Here is a 5,222-nt window from a genome sequence, read left to right as displayed (position 1 = left end):
CCACTTCAAGTGTGGCGCATCTCTAAAATGTAGCAGTGAGCAAATCTGCTCTGGTGGAAGCTGCTCTTATGTATGAGAAACACACACACACACATGCACAATCAGCTCCGGTGGAAGCTGCTCTTATGTATGAGCGTGCACACATGCGCACAATCAGCTCGTGTGGAAGGTACATTTATGTATGAGAGTAAACACACACACACACACTCACAATCAGCTCCTGTGGAAGGTACATTTATATATTAGAAACACACACACACACTCACTCACAATCAGCTCCGGTGGAAGCTGCTCTTATGTATGAGCGTGCGCACATGCGCACAATCAGCTCGTGTGGAAGGTACATTTATGTATGAGAGTAAACACACACACACACACTCACAATCAGCTCCTGTGGAAGGTACATTTATATATTAGAAACACACACACACACTCACTCACAATCAGCTCCTGTGGAAGGTACATTTATGTATGAGAGTATACACACACACACACACACACACAACACTCACAATCAGCTCTGGTGGAAAGTACATATATATATGAGAAACACACACACAATCAGCTCTGGTGGAAGGTACATTTATGTGTGAGAAACACACACACCCTTCAATGTGGTGGTTGTCAGATTATTCACCAACACACTCATTCTGCTTTTCCTTCTTCCAGGCACATGGTGGCCTTGTACTACTCTGCTCACAAAGAAGGTATGACTCAGTGACTTACTTTGCCTGAGGAAATATAAGCAGAAGTGTGGAACACCCAGATAGGGCTTTGTTAAGTCTTTCCTCCCTGTATAGTAGTCAGCAATGCTGCAGGTATCATGACCTGGCTTCAGAGTGAGGAACGCAAACAGGAGATTCATGATGGGCATGGCTTGTATATATGAAGGAAACGGGCTTGCAAATGGTCAAGAACAGATCAGGATAGGAGTGTATATTCATATGTTTAGTGTCAATTTTTCTGATATAATTGTGGTGTGAAAGTGAAGTACATGATACTGTAAAGAAACTGCAGACACCCTGTTGACAGAGAATTCTTCAATTCACTTGTGTTGAAATTGTGTGTCTATAGTTAGTCTATAGTTTTAGTCCATAAATGCGTGTGTTTCCAATCTGAATATTCATTGATTTGCTTACTTGTATTAGGAAGGGTTCTCTATAAGAACAGAAGCAGAAGACCAAAATAATCTTTATCTCTGTTTTCTGTCTCCTCTCTCTCTCTCTCTCTCACACACACGGTTTATTATATTAGCTAACACAATAGGAACTGGATAGTTTTAACAAAGTTAGATACTGAAGGAGGAGAGAACCAGATGCCCAAATGAGGAAGCAGGATGCTCGGCTAACTCAATCCAAAGCTGAAAGGTCCCTGGAGGGTCTCAGGTGCTGAGTTCATGTTGAAAAATCAAGGTAACTGGAGTCTGGTGACAGTAGGAGACATGGTCACTCAGAAAAGAACGGGACATGCTGGCCTGTACTCTCCTTGCTCCTCCCGACTTCATTACAGCACTTTTACCCATTTGAGGATTCTTTTTCCCCTAACCAAGTTGGGTCTGTCCCTAGGAGTCTCTGTCCAGTCTGTCAGACCTCTCTGGAAATGCCTCACTAGACACACGGGTGCATTCCATCAACCCTAGGTAGGTACCTCTCAGCCCAGGCAAGCTGACAGCTCAGACCAACCACCACACTTATTTAAGCAAGGGAAAATGAGACATGAAGACTAAGCTCAGAACACCACTCACGTACCAGTGATGTGAACAACTTCATTGCACTGTGCTTTGGTTCTGAGTGTGGTATGTATTTTTGCTTACTCTCTCAGTGTGTGCATATGTGCGCGCAAGCGCGCGCGCACATGCGCGCGCGCGTGTGTGTGAATGTGTGTGTGCTAGTAACATTTTAATGGGTGCAGACATATCCTCCTTTAAAATTTAATGTGCATTGTAAATATTCTCACTTTAAATACACACATACACACACGTGCGCGTGCGTGCACACACACACACACAAATACCTGATTTGTGGCTCTTACTGACTTTTGCAGTGTGCAAACAAGATGGCTGGCTCACCATCACTAGTCTTAAGTTAGGTAAAGCTACACTGTGTGCTACCACAATGTAGTATTTTTCTCATACAGATACAGCAGCCATAAGTACCTGTAAGGATGTAGATTACAGTAATATTCAATAATAATAATTTAATAGTGGTAGAATAATTAGGAAGCAATGCATAGTAATTACCGCTTATTTCATTTAGCTTTTCTAAAAAATGAAAAATTTCCTGAAAATTAAACAATTGGTTCTCAGAAGCCAGTACAAGCTCATTAACCCCTACATTGTAATCGATTTAATCTGAGGACTTGTTACCGTGGTATTATTTAACATATTATTTTGCTAAGTAAAGGAGCAGGGCTAGAGATTACAACAAATCCAAGGATGCAGGGCTGAGGGATGTCACTGTTTCACTCAGAGCAGCTGGGGTGGAACACTGACCCGAAAGAAGAGAGGACTAAGGCTGTGCCATCATTTAAAAGACAGTGTCACAGGGCCAGAGGGAACAGCACATGCAAAGGGGGAAGGGAGGACCTCCTTGCTATCTTTGAGGAGAAGCAAGGTGGTCACTGTGGTGAGAGTGGACAGTAACTGATCGGGGATGGAGAATAAAAGCTCAAGAAGGCCAGGGGTGACCAGCAGCTAGATGATAGCAGTCTGCAGACCTTGGCTTCATGTTTCCTTCTTCCTGTGAGTGAGATGGACAACCAAAGGAAATCCTTAAGCATAAGCTTGACCTGACTTGAGTTTTTTAATGATCGCTGACTGCTGGGTGGGTCACAGACAGCAGAAGAGCAAGAGAGGACAATGAACAACAATGCAGATGGGATGCCGTGGTTCTAGTGGAAGGGAGGCAGACAATGTTGGACTTTCTTATACACTGAAAACAAAGCCAAACACTGGGTAACGTGCCGGATAGGGGTTTGAATGGAGGCATCACGGGGGACTTCCCAATGAAGCTCTGACCATTGAAGGATGGAGTTGTCAATTTACAGTGTTAAGGGAATAAAGGAGGGGCAGACCACAGGTGCCAGACTCGAACACTTTGAGTCTGTGGACACCTTGGAGGGGAGTCTGAGGTTTAGAATATGAGTGCAGTCCCCACAGATAAAGGGTTCCATTGGCCCAGGAACCCTTCTCGGCTGGTTCCTTCCCTCAAGCTTATAAAGTGGAAAACTGAAGTTTATTAATATTAAATCGTATTTCTGCACCAACCGGCTATTCCACATAGTTGTTGAAATCTAATCTCCATCAAATTAAGGCTCCACACTTCGACCTTCTTTTTTGTAAAATACATATTTAAACAAGATCTTAATCTGTAGCCCAGGCTGGACTAAGACGCAACCCCCTGCTTCAGCCTCCTGAGTGTGACAGGCCTACATCACACCCAGTATCAACCCCTCTTTGAGGCTGCCGACAGGACCCCGGGTCATCTCTCTGTAGTGATCCATTTTAACTGTCAACTCAATGCGATCTAGACTCACCTGGGAAGCGAATTCAATGAGAAACCATCCAGATCATAGTGGCCTATGAGAATTGGGCTTTTTTCTTGTGTTGAATGAGGTCTAAAGACCCAGCCTGAATGTGGGTAGCATCCTTTTAGGGGCTGAGTGAAGAAATCGAGCCGAGCATGTAAGCATGTGTGTCATTCTCTCTCTGCCCCTGACTGTGCATTTGTTGGTCCAAGTTCTGGCCTTGAAATCCTGAGGTGATGATGAACTGTAGCCTGGAACTGGGAGCTAAAATAAACCTTCTCTCCCCGAGGTTGCTTTTGTCAGGGCTGCTTTTTATCAGAGCCTCCAAAATGAAATTTGAAAGGAAATTTGGAGTTCTCCAAGCTCCTTCCCCATCACGTCTATTCCCCTCACACCCTGTGTCAAAGAATGATTGAATTTCTTTGGTTGAGCCCAGCTTTCTCCCTCCCAGTCTGGGGCGTTATATGCCCACATGCTTTTTGCTGTGTTAAAGACAGAACAGCCAGTCCTCCCAGAATACCCACACTGGCCCGGGGTTCCACCCTTAGCTTTCAGCTGAAGTATCTTTCTGTCATGCAAGCCCCCCCACGCTGTCACTTGATCCAGGATCTGCCTCAGCTATCCAGCTGGCACCTTCCAGTCTGGAGGTCTCTGGCTGTTAAAATATTGAGGTGCTTTTTGCAGTTGTATGCAGCTGTTGTTGCCCCGGCCACCTGATTCCTGCCACGGACATTTCATGTAGCCCCAAGACCCCACAGTTCAGCCAAGTAGCAGCTGGCCTAGAAAAGGCACACAGGTTCGTCTCTGGCACAGTGGCTGACGCTAAAGGAACAACCTAAGACACCTATAGAGCGCCTTCTTCTGCGGTCCCAAGACCCTCAACTGTTTCATCTCTCACCAAAGTGTCTCTGTCCTCCTGAACTCCAGACTCCTCCAGGGCACGTTTCACACCTGTCTTCTTCACGGATTTGACCCAATACCTCCATACACAGCACCTGCCTCAAAGCAGGGCTTGATAGTTGCTGGCTTCATGATTGACAGATCAGATCCCTCCAAAATTAACATTGGAAATATCTGCCTACTGGTTAACGATTTTGAGGGGCTACTATGTGATGGAACAGCTTTGTGTTCCAGTCTAGTCCTCTTAAATACACAAGTGATGTTTAATTCAGAACAAAAGAGGCCAAATGGCTTTTTTCCTACCCATTCCTACAGTAACATCTAGAGTTAGCAGTCTCCCACAAAGTGCGCAAGGTGTTCTTAGTAAGGATGTTTTACCTAGACAATTAATCTGCAATTGAACAGAAGATGACCGCTTTTGTCTGATGCATTGGTGTTGCTTAGTCTGTTTTCGCCTCCAAATATTCCTTCTGTATGTTTGAAAAAAGATAATCATGAGACAGAAGTGTGATGGAAACAGCCCGAGTCTTCTCGGGGCCCAAAAAAAAAAAAGTAATTCTATATTAGCAAACCTGTTCACTCCCATTACATGACTTCTATTTCAGACTTCTGTGTTTTGCAAATTAATTAATTTATTAAATTAACCTGTTCACTCCCATTACATGACTTCTATTTCAGACTTCTGTGTTTTGCAAATTAATTAATTTATTAAATTAATTAGGTCATTAATGGCCTTAGCATGATTGGGTGATATCACCAGCCCAAGACCAAACTGTCATCACAAACTATAACAGTCA

Source organism: Microtus oregoni, unplaced genomic scaffold (assembly GCF_018167655.1).
Source record: "Microtus oregoni isolate MIOR12 unplaced genomic scaffold, Mior012 000055F_ref0000237, whole genome shotgun sequence".
Classification (NCBI taxonomy): domain Eukaryota; kingdom Metazoa; phylum Chordata; class Mammalia; order Rodentia; family Cricetidae; genus Microtus; species Microtus oregoni.
Note: the sequence above shows the minus strand (reverse complement) of the source record.